Source organism: Canis lupus, chromosome Y (assembly GCF_048164855.1).
Source record: "Canis lupus baileyi chromosome Y, mCanLup2.hap1, whole genome shotgun sequence".
Classification (NCBI taxonomy): Eukaryota; Metazoa; Chordata; class Mammalia; order Carnivora; family Canidae; genus Canis; species Canis lupus.
Genome location: NC_132877.1, coordinates 4,059,903 through 4,081,701, shown reverse-complemented (window position 1 = coordinate 4,081,701; position 21,799 = coordinate 4,059,903). Strand labels below are relative to the sequence as shown.

The window sequence follows — 21,799 nt, the reverse complement described above, 5'->3', positions numbered from 1 at the left end:
AGAGGACCTTCAAGCCGAGACACAGTTGCCAATTGTGGGTGGTGAATGTTGGGGAACCCCGAGAAACTTAGCATTTCCCCAAGGGACATCAGGAGCCTAATGTAGTTTGCAAAGACGCCCAAGACCATCTGTGCAATTTTCTGATAAAATACCTAAGAAATCATATAGGGTCATGGATGACACCCTAGACATAGGATGCTCATCTGAGCCCAGGGTTTAACAATCTGTGGTGATTCATGCTCCAATAAATAAATGTGTAAGTGAATCCTAGGGAGAGTGGGGAAAACTCGGAACATGGAAAACCTGAGAGGTATTTTAATGGCCTTTAAGCAGATCTATGGGCTATTGATTTATACAGATGTTTCCTCTTGAGCTGATGTTGAACGGGGAACTATTGCTACCATGTACCGTGCCTTGTGCAAACTCCTAAGTATCATGTAATTGCTACAGGCAATTAATGTGAAAAAATGCAGTTTCAAATTATATATGAGGACATCCAGTCCATTTCACCTTCACCAAAAACAAAGACATCCTCTCTGCCTCCCCAGCTAAGGACTGTGGTTAATAGGCCGCCGCCGGTCTTTGAGGAAGAGGTAGTGGTAGACTTTGCTCCTTCCCTAGTTCCTTGCTGGATGTTTCAGAACCTGCCAGGGTCTGTTGTGGAGGCTGGAAATATGAAGAAGTTTGAGTAGTTTGGACTTGTTGAAATGGCCACGGGGCCACTGAAATGTGGGTATTGGTTTCCTTTGTGGGTATTAGTTTCTTTTTGCTGCTGTAACAAATTATCAAAAGTTTAAGGCAACACAAATTTATTATCTTACAGTGACAGAGGTTATGAGTGTGAAGTCGGTCTCATGGGGCTAAAGCGAAGCCTTCTGCAGGGCTGCACTCCTTCCAGAGGATCTCGGGAAGAATCCTGCGTTCCTGGATATTAGCCTCCCTGTTCCAATTTTCCCCCTCAGTCTTCACATCACCTCCTACCCACTCTGATTTCCTGACTCTCTCTCTCTCTCTTTTTCTTAAGATTGTATTTATCTATTTGAGAGATAAAAACAGCAGGAGCGAGCAAGAGAGAGAACATAGAGCACAGGAGCAGAGACAGAGGGAGAAGCAGACTCCCCGCTGAGCAGGGGGCTCCATGCGGGGCTCCGTCGCAGGACCTGGAACATGACCTGAGCCAAAGGCAGACACTTCACTGACTGAGCACCCAAGCGCCCCTCCTGACTCTCTCTTATAATGACTCTGTGGCTGCACTAGATCATCTCCCGTCTCATAATTCTTGACTTCATCCCAATTGCAAAGTCCCTTTTGCCACACAGAGTAACTGGGAATTAGGACATGCTCATCTTTGGTGGGGGAGGGAGGGCATGCTTCAGCCTGCCACACTGCACTTAGTTTCATCAGGTCACTGGGCTACTAGGAGACCCTCATGTATTGAGTCTCCCATGCAGCAGCTTGTATGCACAGACTCACAGGAGTGCAGGGCAACCCTGACATAGTCACCTGATCCCACACCCGTGGTCCACTTTCTCTTCGCTGGTATGAGTCAGGCACCTGAGACAGTTCTCAGGACATCTCACCTCCAGGGAACAGCATCAAGCTCTCTTAGAGCTTCTAATAAACTCATGCCCTTGACTCTCTTTGAAGCATCCCCCAAAGAAATGTTGCCCTACATTATGATCCACTTTTATTTTTTTTTAATATTTTACTTATTTATTCATGAGAGACACACAGAGAGAAAGAGGCAGAGACACAGGCAGAGCGAGAAGTGGGCTCCATGCAGGGAGCCCGATGTGGGACTCAATCCCAGGACCCCGGGATCACACCCTGGGCTGAAGGTGGTGCTAAACCACTGAGCCACCCAGGCTGCCCATGATCCACTTTTATATGCTTGATGTGGAGAAGGGATCTCAGACCTGGGGAATAGATCTCTTTCTGAATTCTACATTTTTGTCTCTTACCTCCTTTTGGTATGTTGTATCAATTACATCCCGGTGCCCCAATATCCTTCACGTGTATAAATGTATACAAAATTTTTGTCAGGTAAACAAGATGAAGTCCATCCTGTTAGGGCCATGTAACAGAGGCAAGGTGGCTTTATGGAAACGAACATAGATATTGGAAGTTCGACAGACCTGGTTTCAAATTACTATTTCCCCACCATCAACAACTTCTTAAATGTCCTGAGGCTCGGTGTAGTGGATTGATTGCGTAAATTGCCCTGTTTAACATCTCCACATCCATGTCCTTTGCGATTAGCTTACAACTCAGAGCACTTTGCAAAAAGCCGTGCTTTGTTTCCAGAGGTGTGTTTTTATAAAGCAGGTCAGCATTGTTATGACTGTGAACTAGGTAAGGATTAATTATAATGATTTGGTGAAAATGCACATAATTCCATGGTATAAATTGTGGCAAAATAAAAGAACATGCTCTGCGTTCAGACCTGATCCACAAACCCACTCAGAGCTCACCTTGTAGTCCTCTCTTTCTCCTGACTATAGACCTGGACCAGGTCTTGTGACTTGCTTCGGCCAATGTGACATAAGCCAACGTTTGAGAAGGCACTTCTGCTTCCTCTCTTTGACCCCAATCACTGCCATAAGAACGAGCACAGGCTAGCCCGTTGGAAGATCCCAGCTGAAGTCGTTCTATGCTAGCTGGCCCATGACCTAGACGGCCGTCTGACCACAAATTCAGGATGGACCCCAGTCGGGAACGGACAGTTCATTCTAGATCAGAAGTACTTCCTAGCTGATGCAGACATGTGACAAATAATAAGTGGCTGTTGTTTCAAGCCACCAAATTATGGCAGTGCTTTGTTATACAGCAGTAGCTAACTGATACACTCCATTCCCTCATTTGTGAAATGAACATTAAAATACCTTCTGCTTATGGGTATTGTGAGAAGTGAATGTACACGAAGAGCCTTGTAATTATCTGGGACACTCAAGGTATGCAAGTGGTAACTGAATTTAAGGATGATAATGCAGAAAGACTGGGATCTTTTTGTGTCATGTAGAAGTGAGATTCTGATTAAAGCAGAACATATTTTTTAATGTAAGAATTCTTGTTTTCTCCTTGGTCATACTCTATTTGAATTTTAGATATTATGATAATTCTTTTAAGAGTTTGAATTCAGGCAAAAATATTTTTTGCCTCTTTCTTTTTTTGTGTGGGGGGAGGGTAGAGGGAGCAGCTTTAAAATCATCTCTGTTTCATATCTTTCCACTATAATTCCTTGGTCTTAAAAAATAGATTTGCATCATCAAATGTCAACACCCGACTATCTGCCTTTGAGAAAGTAAAGGCATATAAGTGACATTGTCATGATTTCTGCGAGAGACATTGAGCTTTTATCAAAATTTATATCCTATTTAAATGATGCCTCTGAAATCATTAATTTTACTGTTTAGCAAAGAACCTTTGCAATTAGCTATTTAGAATTCAGATCTTTTAAAGCCTTCATGAAATGTGGCCACTGAGCTTCCTGTACAGCATTTTTATAGTTTTAGGTCAGCATGACTGGACTTTAGATTGTTTATGACCCTGAACTAGGAAAAGATTAAATTAAAATTATTTGGTGAAACCAGACATGATCCCTTGGTATAAATTAAGTGTGGCAGAGCGGAAAAAATGTACACTGGTCTCCAAACCAGCTCAGGCGGTTCTTCTCTTTGAACTCCCATTTCCTCATCCATAAGGTGACTCACTCCCCTGATGGTTATTAAAAGGGTAAGAAATAATGTATGTAAGATGCTCAGTAATGCCTGGGACGTGGCAGGCATTCAGTAGGTGGTAACATTTTGTTAATACAAACCAGAATTTTGTGGACATGCTTTTGCTTGTAACTGAAGAGATCGTTTAAGATGCCAAAGCCAAAGTCAAAGCATGAAGACAGTAACAATAGAAGGGAGGGTGGTGTTTGGTGGAGGATTTAACTGAAAGGGAAGGGAGAGTGAGCACAGGTAGTTGAGGGATCTACGGGCACCTAGGTGGCTCAGTCGGTTAAGTGTCCGACTCTTGATTTCGGCTCAGGTCAAGAGCTCAGGGTTGTGAGGTGGAGCTCCACGTTCAACGTGGAGTCTGCTTGAAGTTCTCTCTATCCTTCTCTCTTTCCCTCCTCCCCCTACTTACTCCATCTCAAAAATAAATAAAATAAAATAAAATAAAATAAAATAAAATGAAATAAAATGAAATAAAATAAAATAAAATAAAATAAAATAAAATAAATAAAATAAAATAAAATAAAATAAAATAATTTAAAAAATGATAGTAGAGGGATCCCACAGCCATTGATCTGAGTTTACCTGCATCACAGCCTTAGGAAATTTGAAAAAGACCTCAGAGCAATGCTTTTAAAAAAAAAGAATCTCTGATGTTTCATGGACCTAGACTTTTGTAAGCCAAAATGAAGTATGAGGAAAGATGAAGTAAAAAGACCTACAAAATACCAGCTCACTGTCTCATTATTAGAGTCCACAGAGAGACATTGACTGTATCAAGTTACTATATACATTTCAACATGCTGACTCTCCATCTCTGTACTTAGCCTGCTGGGAATGGCAACCATCCATGGACCACATGTCGGGGCTCACTGTCCTAAAGACATCTGACTGAACCTCCTTCACAATCAGTGCTTCCTTGTATTGTATTCTTCGTGGCTTTTTGCACCACCATTATTTCTAGGGAAAGATGGCTTGTGGTTTCATGAGTTGGTTTCTTCTATTTTGGGAAAGCTTCAGTTTATCTTTCCAAGACCTCCATGGGTGCCTGGAAAGGACAGGAGCCAGTGGCTGGGTTGAAAAAATACAATCCTTCCTTCCTGCTGGGATGCTCCAAAGCAGAACTTAGGCAAATCCAAGTGGGTGGATCACGATGGTTTTACCAGCTACCAGGAGACTGGAACATTGGTTTGCAAACTAGAGCATGCAGTTAGGGAGTGAAAGGGCCCAAGTAGTGGACTGTAAATGCGAGAGGTTGTCACCAGAAAACAAAATTAGAGCTTTTTGTGCTAGTCAAGGTATGGGTAGCTGGTGTTCTTGCCTCCAGCCCCATCCTCCTGTGGTCCATTCTCCATGTTGTAGTTATAGTGATTTCCCAATGTTCAAGCCCGATCATATCAATCCTCAGCTTCACACTTCTCGATATCGCTGTTCATTTACATATGAGCGTTCTGTTGACCATTCCTTGTATGTGTCATGTTCCATATACTTTCTGCTTGTTAGGGAGTAGGGATGCCTGATGGAGTGAAGATCTGCCCTTCTATCACTCTTCCATTTCTCCTCCTAGCCACAGACTTTATTATATTTGGTCTTTAAGAATATTTGTTCTTTTAGACTTAGGTCAAAAGTTACCCACTTGAGGAGTCTTTTCTGGCCCCCAGCACTAACATATCTCCTCTTGTGTGTTCTTATAGGATCATGTGTTTAAACTATTTTGTCACATAGCTTCTTTCCCCTTTAGACTGGGAAACCCTAGATGGCAGAGTCTTTGTTGTATCTCTGGGAAAAGTAAGTTCTCTAGAGTAAGCAGTGTGATAGCTAGCCAAAAATATCTGCACCCAGAGTTCCAAAAACCTGTGACTATATCCTATTACATCTAAACAGGGACTAGGGTAGACAATGGAATTGAGGTTCCTAACATGCTGACATTAAAATAGGGAGGTTATTTTAGACTCTCCAGTGGGACCCTATAAGTTGAAAAAATGGAGGCAGAACCAAGACACGGCGCTATGAAAAAGGCAACCGCCATTTTTGGCATTGAGGATGGAAAGCTGGCCATGAGCATAGGAAGGCAGATTCCCTGTAAAATCTGGAAGTGGCCATCAGTGGGTTCACCCCTGGGCTCCTAGAAAGGAACAGTCTGTGACACCTCCACGAGATCCCTTGTGAATGGCTGACCTCTAGAACTAGCAGATTAAAGATGTGTGCTGTTGTGTGCTCATTGGGTAATCTGCAATGGGAAACTAATACAGCCACTTACGAACATGTGGTACTTCTTGAATATTTGTTTGGACAAATGAATGCTGAGTTCACCCAGAGACGAGACTACTTTGATATGAAGCAAGTGAAACTCTCATCCAGAATCCCTTTCATGAGCAATATTGAGCTTAGGACCGCGTTGAGTTTGCATGGGAGACATTCCCATCAAGTGGAGATTTACAGGGTCGGGGCAAACCAATCTTCCTTTGACAGTGTTCTCCCACAGATCTTCAACTTTTCAGTACTGAAACTCTGTCTTCCTCAACATGGTCATGACTTTTTTAGATACAGACAAAACACTGTAGCTTCTGGATGCTACAGGTACAAAAAGATGATTGTATTTGTGATTTTTTGCAAATAACCATGAAACTTAGTGGTCAAGAATGACTAAACAGACCTTTTTGTTTGTTTTTGCCTTATGATTTTTGTAGAGTCTGAAATTCTGGAGCAGCTTAACTGAGTGATCCTAATTTGGGGTCTCTTGGGAGGTTTTTTAAAAAAGATTTTAATTATTTATTCATGAGAGAGAGAGAGAGAGTGGCAGAGACACAGGCAGAGGGGCAATCAGGTTCCCCACAAGGAGCCCGATGCGGGACTCGATCCTGGTTCCCAGAATCATGACCTGAGTCAAAGGCAGATGCTCAACCGCTGAGCCACCCAGGCGTCCCTCTCAGTTTATAAACCACTTACACACAGACGAGTATGGAAGACATTGTGAAGTGCTTAGACCCAGTGTCACACTCCTCAGATAAGTGGGCAAAAATGACGTGACCTTTACTTAACGGTCCAAAGCCAACAATGGTAAAAGCTATGGAAAAGGGGTTCTTATAAAAGTTGCCACCCACACGTAGTGAAGTCATTTCACGTTGTTTAGATGAGCACTAGCTATTAAGAGATGCCAGTGTTTGGTAATCTTACTCCATGTTCAATTCCATTTATGCACATACCTTACTGGATGTATTTTCACAATAAATATAACCATATATAACTTCTGAATGTACCTTTTCCGACCTGAGTTCATGGTGTGGAGCCAATGCCAGTGATGGGACTATTTCGATGGTCAGTACACAACAGTTGTTCTTGTTTTAGTAACTTTGTGGCTATAGAAATTCTATTAGTTCAGTGCTACTCAGACACAGACCCGCCTTATGTGTCCTGAGTCATGTTTGTACTGATCCGAGTACATACAATTCGATACCATAAAGTGGCAACGTTACGCTTACAACTGCAGGTCAAGAGCCAGCAGGAGAGTCATAATAGATATTTGCTTCTGATGGAGAAAAAAAAGACATTTTTGAGGATTTTAAAAGAGATTGGACAAATAGACAGTAAAATGGTTTATATTTAAATATACATACAAATATACAGACGTACCTATCTGTATGAAATGTTTCCTAGTATTACTCTGTACATTTGGAAAGTGTTTCTTCCCCCAAAATAAAATTAAACTGACAGAGAAACTCATTTATCCTTCCATATTCATTTTAGCAATAGAAGAATAGGAGCATTTGAGAGATCTTATGAGCTATTTGTGTCGAAACAAATGGTCTATCATGTCTGTTTCAAGATTCTTCCATTGAAGAAATTTGCAAAGTGCACACTTGCACACACAGCTCATACACACGCACTTGGTGTATTCTGGCCTTTTTTTTTTCTTTGAAGAAATATAGTTGTGTAGTACTTTTTGGTTATCTCTAATAGCTTCCTTAACATGCAACGCACACATGTATTCACAGTGTCGGATTTGATTTTAATTTGCTCTTGAAATGGTCCAGGATTTAATGCTGCTTTTTTTTTTTGTTTTTGTTATTTTTTTTAATGCTGCTTATTTCTACAAAATGTCTTTGTGGGTACATGCACTTCTACATTACACGAGGCATGAAGCCATTATTTATTGGAAAACTCGTACGGGTCAGGCGCATGACAAGTCATCGTCAGCTGCTGTCTACAGGAACTAGACTGAATATACATTAGTGTCTCTGCTTTATGGGTAGGGAAACTAAGGCTCTGAGAGTCAGATGGTTTACATAATTTTCTTAGTTCCTGAGCCTCAGGTTGGTGAAGAATTCCAGAGTCCAGATAGAGGTAGACGAGTACCTGGATGTCTGTCAGATTGTCTTTTTGTCCATTATTTCTGTGCACCTTATCTCACTCTGTCTCTATCATCTATCTATCTATCTATCTATCTATCTATCTATCTATCTATCTCCCTATATATTCTTTTTTTTTAAAGATTTTATTGATTTATTCATGAGAGAAAGAGAGAGAGAGAGAGAGGCAGAGACACAGGCAGAGGGAGAAGCAGGCTCCATGCAGGGAGCCCGACGCAGGACTCGATCCTGGGTCTCCAGAATCACGCCCTGAGCCAAAGGCAGGTGCCAAACTGCTGAGCCACTCAGGGATCCCTCTCCCTATCTATTCTATCTATCTACCAATCTATCTATCCACCCATCCATCATCTATCTCCCTATCTATCTATCCATCTATTTATCATCCATCTATCTCTATATATATATCTATCATCTATCTCCCTGCCTATCTATCTATCTATCTATCTATCTATCCATCGTCTACTTTACAATTTTTAAAAGGTTTTATTTATTTGAGAGAGAGGGAGCTGGAGACCGAGCACGAGCAGGGGTAGGGGCAGAGGGAGAGGCACAAGCAGACTGCCCACTGAACAAGGAGCCTGACACAGGGCTCAGTCCCAGGACCCCAGTATCATGACCTGAGCCAAAAGCAGATGCTTCACTGACTGAGCCACCCAGGTGCCCCTACAATTTTTATATATACGCATGTTATAGACATGCCTCTTACATGAAATTGGCGTTGTAAAAACATACTTTTGTGGTTCTCTTCACCCTAACTTCCTACTCATATTGGTTTTACATGGTTATAAATGGCCACATTTAATAGTTATCTCAAGACACCTGTGATTGTGTGTGTGAGAGTGTGTCTAGCACGATGTCCAGGGCACCCACAGCCTAGTCTAAGGCAGGTCCTGCTCCAGCGGGGGTTGGTACTCACATGAGTCAACAGTAGGAAACGCATAACAGGGGCCTGGGGGTGTGGAGGGCTGACACCCCCCCCCAAGCAGGTTCAGGACGTGGGCAGCACCTGAGGGACCCAATTCTGGCCCCACCGCGGGGTTCGCTTCTTCTCCGGGTGGTCTTCACCACTGCCGTTCTGCAGCTCTGCAAATGCTCTCAATACCCTGGTCCGCGTCTCTTGCATGGTTAGGTCTTGCCTCCAGATGCAGGATTCGCAGCCCCGTATCCTCTTCCTTTACCCTAACCCTGGGAGCGGGAGACTGCTGGCCGCAGCCCTGCCCCGTGGAGAACTGGTGTCAGTGGTGCTCTTGGACTTGTCTGGACGATCCTCTGTGTATTTCCTACAAAATTCCACCTGGGTCTCAGGAGTTGGGGTGTGAGCTGTTCTGGGGGCCTCTTGAATTTAGGCCGATTTGCTCTACAGGATTTCCATGGGGGGGGGGGAGCGCCCTCGTGGTGTCCGCAACTGTTTCTCCTTCCCCTTTTGTGTTTCCTTCTGTGATTTTGGTCAGGTTCTCTAGGTTTGCTTATCGAGAAGCACAGGGGCAAGGGAGCTGTACTTAGGCTGTTATTTCCCCCCAAAATGTTTGGATTTGGGTTTATTTAGCCCAATCTGGGAGACTCTGTGTGTTTACATGAGAGTTTAACCTTTTCTCTGTTCCAGCCACGGGTGACAATACATGTGTGATTGGCTCCAGTCGTCTCCTTGCTGGTGAGGGGTTTTAAGGCTTTCTGGCCATTTCCTTTGTTTTACGTTCTTTTGTGCTATGATTGTGTCTCATTTGTTCACATCTTTTCCAAAGATTAGAAGGGCACATTCTGCTTTTGGAAATACTCTCTTGTGCCTCCCTCTTGGCTTTTCAAGAACCTGATTGCTACAGCCTGAATATTTCCCCGATTTCGTATGGAAGCCTAACCCCAACGGGTTGGTGTTTGGGGACGTTTCTTTGGGAGGTGCCCCGGTCATGAGAGTGAAACCCCATGAGTGGGATCAGTGCCCTTCTATGAGAGACCCCAGACAGACGTGAGGACACAGGCAGGAGATGCTGTCTATGAACCGGGAAGCGGGTTCTCCCTAGACACCACGTCTGCTGGCTCCTTGGTCTTGGGCTTCCAGCCCAGAGAAATATGAGAAATAACAGTCTGCTGCTTGGAACCTGCAAAATCTATGGTGTTTTATTACAATTGCCCAAACACACTAAGACAATTACTGACCCCATACTATGAATCTACATGAGGGACGCCTGAGTGGCTCAGTGCTTGAGCACCTGCCTTTGGCTCAGGGTGTGATCCTGGAGTCCTAGGATCGAGTCCCACGTCGGGCTCCCTGCATGGAGCCTGTTTCTCCCTCTCCCTGTGTCTCTGCCATTCTCTCTCTCTGTCTTTCATGAATAAATGAAATATTAAAAACAAATGCCGAGAACAACAGCTGGTCTATAATAAGTGTCTCAAAAATATGAGTTACTTTCATTATTATTGATACTTACATTGTTCAGCATCATGAATGAAGTCATTATCTTTAAACTCCCACCATGTCCAATGAGGACGACTTATATTTTATTGACTCATATTTTCATATCCTTTCCTAACAGAATCTCGGATTTTAAAGCCAAATTATTTTTGTTAGACATGTTACAACTAATACACCCTTTTCAACAGCTTTTGACATTTAGTTTCTTTGGATAGCCATATTTGCCACTTTGTTTTTGTAGGAAACACTATGCATCTCTGGTGTTAGTTTGTAAGAAACACTATGCATGTCTGGTGATTTTGTTTCCAAACCTGCTTAGAATTAAATTAAAATGAGACCCATAATTTCTCCATTCTCGAGTTCTCATTTCTGTTTCATCTCTTTGTGAATTAAAGTGGATTTTAATTTTGAGAATATTTGGATTATAAACAAATGGAATCCTTTAATATTTGCTCTTACATGAGACAGACCTCTTGGGCAGATATAAACCTCTTTGGGTAACAATTTTTCTACTTTCAGAAGAAAAAGACATCTCTAATTCAGGCTTCCATAGATGTCTGAGCACCCCATGATTTTGACTTCTTGTGGGGAGCTTGTTTTTATTTCAGATTTTTATTGCATTTAGTGTCCCTGACTGAATGCTTTTGAAAAACTCTTTCCCTTTAACTTAAAATCTCAGGAAAATAAAAATTCCAGGTAACATTTTTTGTGTGAGTGGCTCCGCCTTAGTCTTTAGGTTGATATTATGTTTTATTTATTTATTTATTTATTTATTTATTTATTGCCATTGATCCATGTCCATTTTCACTCCTCTTTAGGTCTTTTTTTTTCCCTTTCTTTCTTTTTAGGTCTTTGAATGCTGCAAACTGATTTGTGCAAACGGGCTGGGTCTGTGGCTTCTCTTTTGCTCTTCTGTTTGCCACCTTATTTCGGGAGGAGGGTTTTTTTTGTTTGTTTGTTTGGTTAAGATTTTATTTATTTATTTTTTTAAAAGATTTTATTTAATTAAATGTTAAAGTTGTAACCTGAACAACTATACAATAATCCATTTGTTCTTGTAAGTCACTCTGTGGTACTCTGTTACAGCAGCAGCATCAGGAAACATACGTATACGTGTGTATAGGTATATTGATAGAAAATCCTGTTAATAGATAGTTTTAAAGCACAGACCTGGGGCACCCGGGTGGCTCAGCAGTTGAGCGTCTGCCTTCAGCTGAGGCATGACCCCGGGGTCCTGGGATGGAGGCCCTCATCAGGCTTCCCTGCACGGAGCCTGCCTCTCCCTCTGCCTGTGTCTCTGCCTCTCTCTCTGTGTCTTTCATGAATAAATAAAATATTAAAAAAAATAAGGCACAGGGCTCAGAGCAGAAACACTGCCCTCCGTGGCTTCCAACACTGCCTGCACCCCCACACTGCCCCTACTAAGCATGCGTGTGTCGCTCTCGGTGACAGTGAGACCAATGTGTTGGGCCTGCAGGACCCCAGCAGTACTATTGCACAAGCACCTCGTGGACCTTCCTGGGAGCCATGAATCAGGGGACAGACTGTACCGCACGTGACGATGCTCTGGCCGCCCCAAGTATTCAATTCATTTAGCAAGGATGTGGAACGTGGTCGACTGGGGGCAGCTTCATGAGCTGAGGGCAGGTGCTTCTTGGAGAGGCTTTCAGCTGCCCCATCTCCCTTCTGGAGCACACGTGCGTGCGGGACGTTTCTGCGCAGCGAGCCGTTTCCCGCAGTTAAGAGGTGGCATCCTTGCCGTGCTCTTGTGCTTCATGCCCGTGGGCACCGTTGCACAAGAATGTACCGATAGACCCTGAGGACCATGCCAGGGATTGGAATACATGCGGGATGCCTCGATGACTGAGCCACACGCATCCTCTTATTCTTGCTTCAGAGCAGAAGACGAAGCCAGTGCTCAGGAGTCCCCAGAAACGTTTTGTGCTTCCACGTTCTTGCTGTTTCCGAGAGGGCATCCCATCCTGCCTGACCATGGCCCAGGCAGAGCCAGACACACACCCAGCCCCACCCACAAGGCTCCCAATGACAACAGGACCCTGCGGGAGCTTCCTCTCCCATCCACTACATCTAGTACACTCCCTTCCTCCCCTGCAACCCGTCTTTATTGCAAATGTATGGTAAGGACCTGGAGCTGAATGCTCAGTGTGCTCAGAGCGGGCAGGCGGGCTGCAAACGGCTCCCCTCAGCTGTGTCTCTCTGTCCTAATTCTCTCCTTGCACTAAGAAGCTGCTCTCCTGCAAGCTGATGTATGGCTCTTCTTTTTCTGTGATCGGCAAACCTGGTTAGTGTTTCCTTGAGTGCTTTGAAGAGCAGTGTGGAAGCATCTCATGGAGGAAGTTGAACGCATATATATAAATATATTTTTTTTCACTGTATGTGGTCCTAAGACATTGCATGCAGGAGCAACAGTGCCGCCTGCACCTTCTCACGGGTCCCTGCTCCTACGCCCCGGGGCCCACACCCCATACCTGTCTCCCACCACTTCCTTCTCCTTTGGGAGTCACCTCACCATCTTTCACTCAGATGCTCCTCAAAGCAGCAGACGTGTTGGCTTCCAAACCTTGGGATTTTCTTTTTTTAGAGAGATTTTAACATCTAATATCTTAAATTTTGATTTTTTACTGTGACTGTCCACTACATAGACAATTTTTTATAGAAAAGTATAAATGTAATTAATTGTACGCTTGCTTTCCATGTATGGGGAGAAGGTGACCTCAACCGTTAGATCCCCAGTCCAGCTCCATAGAAGACCACCCAGCTCTGTCTAGAACCCCACCTTCACCCTTGTGGATGTCTCTCCAGTGCTCACATAATCCCAGGCTCTGTGGCCATGCAGACCCACACCTCGTAACAATACAACCATGAGCCCCGCGTCACGATGTCCTGCTGGTGGACAGTGTGAATCTTTCACGCTGGAGGCCCTTCTCGTCATCTAAGATAATCTCCTGTATTGTGTCTCCCCTTTCAAAATATTGTGCAGGACACAAAGGTGCCAAGTACGGCGCGCTGCTCGTTGTCGATGGCAAAACATAAATATCCGCTGAGAAAAGAAATAAGAAAAGTGAGGAGACTCCAGAATCACCTGTCAGAACTTTGCAGTTGGGAATGGAGACAAATTACTGCACCTGAGGGCCCGGTTAAAAAAAATAGCATGAATCCATGAAGGCTTTTTTCAAATCTGATTTTGAGTGAATCACTCAAAAATCACTGCTTCATGCGTCCTGTGGAATAAAGAGGGAGAGACTGCAAGTATCATTTACTAATGCAAATCTTCACGCTACCGGTGCTGTGCCTGCATGTACGCAGTCTCTCCGCGGACCACCCTTGCATGCAAGAACAGCAAATGCATGTTGCGTGCGTACCTTAGTACGCGTGAAATAGTACCATATCTTCGTGGGGGAAATACTTTTAAAATTCTGGCGAGAGAGACAGAGTCAGTCTGTGTGTTGTATGACATTTAAGTAAGATCCAGGGTGAAAACACCAATGATGGTGGGATGGGACCCTCATGGAAAGCTATGAGCAGCCTTCAGAATCCTATTCTCCTCTTGGACAGAAAAGCCCATCTTCACGTTGTTGACTTATGTCACAATTTCACCAAAATACTTCATTTTCCACTCGTACCTAAGTATTGACCTTGTAGGGGATCTAAGTACATCTTATGAAATATTACCAGCAACAGGTGCATCTTTCCAGAAGGAATTTCTTAGCGAGCTCTAGGAATAACGAGGACAAGGAATGAACAACTCTTACGTACATTGTGTTAACCATTTCATTAAACCTTTTGAATTATCACCACTACCATCATCACGAATGGGATTATTCACATTTCTTCAATAATAAAAACAATAGGCTCAGAGAGAATCACTTATTTGTACACAATTTCTCAAGTGGTTTAATTAAACTCAGCTGTATACCCAAATCTGTATGCCTGAAAATCACATGAATTCTTTTTTTTTTTCCACCACACTATATGGATATTCTGTTTCACGTGTGGTAGGTGATACAAGCCAAAGGAAGAAAGCAAGTAGGTGCTTCCCCGATCCTATGTGCTTGCTCTGTTCTGAGCTTGTTCCCAAGGTAGATTCGCTGTACTGACACACCCAACGTAAATCCTGTTTGGACTCAGCAATACAAATGCCAGTGACTATTCTGAAGGTGGGGTGCAGCTTGGCTGCTCACATGGTGTTGTGCATTTTGAAGACACAAAATCTAGTATGTGCAGAAAACAGAGACGCCAAGGGTTTGTTCTGTGTTGCTAGGAGTGCAGCACATTCAAGACTCCACTCCCTTTGAGCCAGGATGCTACGGCTGGCAGACGGACCGAGTTATGCCATCTTGCGGAAGGCGTTTGGCCGTGCTCTTACGATGGTAGTCACACACCGAAGGAGAGTGTGGTCTTTCTCAGTCCCATTGAGAGTCGCTCGGCATGTGTGTTTCAAACTGCTGAGACTTGAAACAAACAGTTCAAAATACCCCAAAGGAGACCACTTGTTGCAGGAAGGGGTGGGGTGCGGTGTGTGCCATGACAGTTTCCACGTGCAGCTCAGCCTTCCCTGCTATTGGCTAACAAAGATTTCCCAGCTTGAGTGATGACACTTCGTCTATAGCACAGGTTTGGAGACACCAAGCAGAAACTAGAAGAGAACTATAGTGGGACAGTGGGTGTCACAACACATGTTCGCACATCCGGACTTCTAAGTCGTTGGGTTATGGATGTGTCCAAAAAATATCCGGGGTGCTACAGCCAGATTGAAATGAAATGTCGTAAAAGAAGATGATGACGGATGACTGGAACTTGGGAAGAAGGAGAGACCTACAGAGAGCCTTCTTGTCTTCATTTTGGAATGAGATGGTTGGAGAACGATGGCCAAAAGGTCCAAGAGGTGCAGAGAATGAAGAAATGCAAACATGGGTTTTATGAGAGATTATCAAGTGCGACAGGGATCTGGAGAAAAGGGAACTCAGCACCACATGTGTGGGTGGCAGCCTGCTGAAATGGCTCCCAAAATTCCAACCTCCTGACACTCACACCCCTGTGTCTGTCTGCATCTCCATCTCTTCTGTACAGGATGCCTGTTGACTCCTTGATGATGAATAGAGATGAAGTGATCTGAGATTACGATACAGTCTCCATCGGCTCCGGCTGCCATAGCAAAACAGCGTAGACTGAGTGGCTCAAAAACCACACATCTATTTCTCACGGTCCTGGAGGCTAGAAGTCTGGGATCACGGGGCCACTGCATCGGGTTCTGTGACGATCCTCTCTACCTGACTTGCACATGTCGGCTTTCTCCCTGGGTCCTCAAGCTGTGATGTCTCTTCCTCCTTATCCCACCACAGGGACTCACACTCATCAACTCCTCTAATCCCACCACGGGGTCTCACCCTGACCTCCTCAGACAGCAGCATGCGACCAAAGCACCTTCCATCCATCCTGAGGAGCTGAATCCTCTCAGCAACCACATCCATGAGCTTGGGACAGGTCTTTTCCAGTGCATTCTGGAGATGTGGCCCATAGCTCTGTCCGACAGTTAGGTTTTTAGATTGTGAGAGATCTTCCTGTCTAGAGAACCCAGCTAAGCCCAGAGCCTTGATCTGCAGAAATTGCAATAAATGTTGCTGTTTCATGTCACTAAATTTGAGATAATTTGATGATCGCATAGACAGCCATCATCAATACAATATGGTAGCCTGTTTCAAATATGGAAAGGGCTTTAAAAGCTGGAAAGGTTTAGATTTCTTCTGTTGATTCTGTAAGTGCCAATGAACCAAACTGAAAGTGGAGGGGGGGATGGTTTGCTGTAGTTAATTTAAAATGAAGACTTTCTAACCATTTGAGATTTCTAAAAATGGAACCAGCTTCTATAAAAAGCAGTTAAGTCGAATCATTTTCAATTGGAGACCAAATGGCCGTATCTCCAAAATGCCACGGGGCTAGTAAGCTGTTGTATCAAGGATGGACAGGATCCCTGGTTCTCGAACCTGGCTACCTATCAGAATTCCATGGGGGCATTTTAAAAAATGCCAAGTTCTGAGCCTCAGCACCCAGGATTCTGATCTAACCAGTTGGCAGTGATTCTACAAGTTTCATATTCTTTGACAAATTCCTCACTTCTCTTTGATGCAGGAAGTCCAAGGACTAATGTTGGGAATTCACTTGCCTAGAAGACATCTGGATACCCAATCTTTGGATTTTAGCTTTTCAATTTAAAATAACTAATATAGTTAATGCTCTCTGTTTCCAGATTCTTTCGAGGCTCCGTGTACATCTTCTCTGCCGTTTAGAACAAAGGAGGCAAGGGTAGATGTTGGAACGATCATCTCTTCCCTGAGAGGAATGTGGTGATACACGGGGCATATGTGGGGGCAGGTTATTCTCATCACCTCAGCAAATACAACAACTGAGCGCTTTCTGTTATCAGTAAACCTTCATGGACGTGACTTTTCTGACAACCTGAACATTTTACCAAAGATTGGCCAGGGACATGAGACAAGAGCCTGTGTCCGTTCACCTCGTGAATATATACCAATGGTGTTGGTACTGAAACAGTGCCATGAACAAAAGGGAAGGTCTCCGTCTTCAAGGCAGCCGGGGCCCAGAGGAGGCACACACCCGTTCTGATGTGAATGGAGTCCCAAGAGCCGTGAAGCGGGGCAAGAGGCAGCTAACTCAGATCTGACAGGAGAAGAGGGAGAGGAGATGTGGAATCCAGCCTCAGGCCGTGTGAGAGCATTACGACTGTGTTCTAAGGGCGCCTTCAGCTGTGCCAGAGGATGTCAAGCAGGGGAGTAACGAGCTTGTTTCAGACGATCGCTGTTAGCTTTGGTACAAAGCTGACCGGGGAGTGGGATGTTGCATTTAATTGTATTGCAAGAACTACTTGCAAATACAATAGACCCTTAACCGACATGGCTTTCAACTGTGTAGGCCCCTTAGACTCCAGTATTTTTCATAAATACAGTGCAGCCCTGTTGGTGTATTTTCTTTTCCTTATGATTTTTTTTCCTTATGATGTTATTAATCACATTTTATTTTCTCTGGTTTACTTACAAAATATGAATATGTATATACTGAGATCTTTCAAGTATGTGCTAGGGGACTGTTTATGCTATTGGTAAGCCTTCCGGTCAACGGTGGGCTGTTATTAGTTATGTTTTGGGGAAGTGAAAAGGTATATGCAGGTTTTCGACAGTCTGCGTTGGGGGATGGTTGGTGTCCACTTCCCCTCCCCATGTTGTGCAAGGGTCAACCGTAATTTTAAAAGTCGGTAATATTTAAAGAAGTCTGGCATCCAAAAAGCTCTTCGTCGCCCCACATCGTTGCCTCTCCCATTTAAGCAACTGCCCTAGAGGCCATCAACTCTTTCACCTTTTCTTCTGGAGTTTAGAGGAAACTATCTGTTCACTTGTCTGTCTAGAGGTTGCTCTTCTCTATCAGCATGAAAATTATTTTTACACAATCAGCAAAAGAAGCAAAAGCACCAACCTCCGTCAACCTACTTCCTTCACCTCACGACCTGAGGATGTTTGGTATTGGTGGAAGCAGGGAGAGTAGTTGATGGAACAGTTTCTGAAAACTCTAGAACCTCCTCATCTTGCGTGCCTGAACCTTTATACCCACTGAACAGTCTCCCCATTGCCCCTCCCTCCAGTCCCTGCCAACCACCCTTGTTTTCTGCCCGTTTCCACTCAAGTCTCATTTTCCCGTTTGCTGTGGACCACACCCTCTTTCTTAAAGCAAGAGAAGAGCTCTTTCCAAAGAGAGTATGCTCCATGCATGTGGAGTCAGCAGTCTTTAAAAATCTGAAGTTGCTCAGTGTTCCGCTGGGAAAAGTGTGGGTTATTGTTCTATTGACGTTGTTCAGACCTTGAGGTGCTCCCATACTTTCATGGCGCCCACACAGAAGAGGAAGCAAAATTGCGTCATACATAAAATACTACAGGAAAATCCTGTCTTTGGTTTCTCTCATTCCACACATTCCCGTTGCAAGAATCCCTCCATGCCTGTGCACCTGTCCTGGTCCCCAGCCTCACCACAGGCTCTGAGCAGCTACCCAGAACCCTAGTAAGTGCAAGCAGACCTCTTGGGGATGACAGTCTGCATGACAATGAAACCCAACAATCCCACAGGTTTTAAAGAAGGGATTACTGGAACTGCCTTTAAGACCTGAAGGGTTTGACAGCATTGTCAAAACTCCCACTCACCACCCTTGCAAGATCGGTGTTTCAAAGTTCCCCGTGTGACATGCCCCCCCCCCCCACCACTTGGCCTGGCGCTGCTGAGATGTCTCACCTTGAGCCTCAGATGGTAGATGAAAGGCGTCTGTGCACGCCTTTCTCACCATAATTCACAGCTGCGATTCTCCCCCGGAGATGCAAATCCTTCTCCTCAGAGGATGCACGGCAAGTCACAGGGCCACTGTGCTGCTTTGCCCCTGGCGTGATTCCAACCCCGGGAACATCTCAATGTCACCTGCACATGCTTTGTTTAGTCACTGTTCTCACTCCCCCTCGCATGTTCTATTTTCTCCTGTTTCTCTCTCGGGGTGACCTCTTTTCCTGGAGGCCTCTCCCTCCTTCTCTTTCACATCTGAATGATCCATAGGGACAGTCAGCGATGCCCGGCCTTTTCACCCTCCACGTTTACCCATCGAATGTACATGAACCCTCTGATACCATCCGTCTCGCATGGATGAGCCGAAAGCGTGAACAGGTGAAGATGACATGTGCGGGAGATGGAGGATGGCTCCCATGGAAAACTTACCTGTGTTCAGATCTCTGCATCCCTGCTCCCAGGGGTCACTCACTCCTCCCCAAATACTGATGATGTTGAGAGAAAGACGGACTTCACTTGCGCAAAGGTTATCTTTAACGATACCCAGGCCGAACCTTTATTTGTAAGAATAACTTGATTGTTGGTGAGGAAGAGAGAAGGGTGCTTGGATTTGCCGGGTTCTGGTTCAGGACAAAGCAGTGCCTTCCGCAGCACTCTCCTTGGGGTTAGGCCTTCCCAAGAAGGCGTGAATTACATGCAGGGTCTGCCAGAAGACAATTGTGTGATGAACCAAGAGGATGCACATTGCCCAGTAATCCATTCTCAGAGTGGAGCACCGCAAGGGCCGAGGGCCTGTGGACAGACTGGGGGCCAGTAGATTTGGTAGCTCAGTCACTGTTCGGATTTAGGCCCAAGACCTAAATCCTGAGCGTCAGCTGGTATTCATGATTTACCACTCCCTTTTCCCTACCGTATCCCTACATACTCTCCCCCATCCTTCATCCTCTCAGAGGCCAACGGTTGCCCACTTAATAATTAGCTAACCCCAAGGACTTCTGGGAGTTCTCATAATTCTGAATGCCCCCTTATGGAGCATTTGGGAACCATGGGGGGGGGGCGCATTTTTAGCAGCTGCAACAAATGGCAGCCCTTACGCATTGGAGGTTGCGTCCGTTCTGCATGACATGCTGGAACCCATAGGCAGCCCCACAGCAAGGAATGACCCCCAAATCCTTCATGGTTTTCAGAAGCTCTCCTAGCTACCCTGGAACGTAAAAAAAACACCTTTTTATAATCATACACCCCTACGATGGAACTCTATTTCCTCTGTAAATTCAAGTACTTTTTCCCCTCACAATGTTAAAACAATGATTTTCTTGATGCATGTATCATTAAATTATGCAGCTGACCCTTGAAACGACACAAGTTTGCACCGCGCCAGTCCATTACATGTGCATTGTTTTTGATAAATACAGTACAATGCCATCAATGCCTTTTCTCTTCCTTAGGATTTTCCCAATCACATCGTTTTTTTTACCCCTCTCTGGCTCAGTCTATTTTAAGAATACACAGTACACCATACATAGAGCACCCCAAATATGTGTGACTCTGCTGTTGATGTTACCGGCAGGACTTCTGTAGGTCTTACTTCAACAGTAAGCTATTAGTACTTAGGTTTTGGGGGAGTCAGAAGTCACACATGGATTTTTGATTGTGCAAAAAAAGTCGGGGTTTATCCCCCTATCCCCCATGTTGTGCAAAGGTCAACTGTAACTCAGTTTTGTCTAGGATTTTGCCAAAGCTTGAGCACCATCATGGAAAACCATCTCACTAGTATGACGTCCACTCACCATGTTGGAATTCTCTTAACATACAGGGGGGTTTCCACATAGGACTACGTGTTCTGTGATAGTTTACCACGGCTGGTTTCATTCCATATCCTGAGAAGGACATTCGATACTGTGCTTCTAGACAGGGCCAGCCCAAGCTCGTGTGAGGCAAGACCAGCCTGTCTTGATTTCTCCCCTTGGGCAGCCTATGATTTGTCTCAGCACATTAGCCTAAATTTATTTGCCATTATTTCCATGTTTTTTCCCCTCTTACCACCACCTGGCGGTCCTTATCTTAATGCTAGTTGTTACGAGTGCCTTCTGCGTTGTACTCCTCCCACCACACGTTCTCCCTTAGTAATATCTTCTGATCTCCTCCTAATCTCAGGCCTGTGCATCTAAGGAGGCACCATGTATGTCCTCAAGGACATGTATGTCCTCATGTATGCTTGTGTTTTCACGCCTACTTCTCAATACGGTGGGATACATACTCTTCTATGGGGACAATTTTCCTTCCTTTCTCCATGATAGCCCGGCGAAGGCATCATATTGCTTTATTTTCAAAATCTGGTTGTGGTAGCTTATGGTATACAGACTTATGTCAAGATAAAGAAGGAATTCCATTTGTTGTAAAGAAGGCACCTTGGTGCAGGTATTGTTGAGGAAGTCTGGGGTATAGGTAGGAAAGTAGTGTGAGAGGGACCCCCCAGCACAGCCCACCTTGTCTGCTAAGAAACATTTCACGATGGCGCTTGTAGTCATGCCAGCGCCCTGGATGGACGGATGGCTGACAAAAGAGATGAGCTCATGGGCAGGGCAAAGAGCATTTGGTGGGGCTTGGCCACAAGTTACGAGACCACGTACAGACCTTATAGGCTTCGTTCTCTTCGCGTCCAAAACGCCAAACACGTGTCCAGCAACTGGGTGGATGTGCAGTCAGCCAACACGGATGTGCCCTTCTCTTATGTCTCCGCCTCTGGGAAGATTAGCTCTGCTCACACTGCTTTGCAATGCTTTGCCTCAAGCTATGGCTCTGCGACCCAACCATTCTCTCTCTGAGGCTGGGGGATATTTCTTGTTCATCTTTGTGTCCTTGGATTTGAGTGTCGAAAACTATAAGGTGCTTCAAACATGCTGGAAGACTCAATGCACTCCTTCAATCATACGTTT

General features: G+C 44.6%; 2 long non-coding RNA genes across 3 annotated transcripts in view; one reads left to right on the top strand and one right to left on the bottom strand.

Moving 5' to 3' along the window:
- Positions 1-21,799, top strand: part of LOC140629089 (uncharacterized) — a 391,707-nt gene that overhangs the window by 80,364 nt on the left and 289,544 nt on the right. The gene's annotated exons all lie outside the window — the stretch shown is intronic.
- Positions 19,403-21,799, bottom strand: part of LOC140629088 (uncharacterized) — a 31,129-nt gene continuing 28,732 nt past the window's right edge. The window contains exon 6 of one of the 2 annotated variants that reach the window (XR_012026975.1): positions 19,403-19,663. This is a non-coding gene — a long non-coding RNA (uncharacterized lncRNA). The remainder of the gene's footprint in view (positions 19,664-21,799) is intronic. The other variant, XR_012026974.1, reaches the window with a different exon arrangement.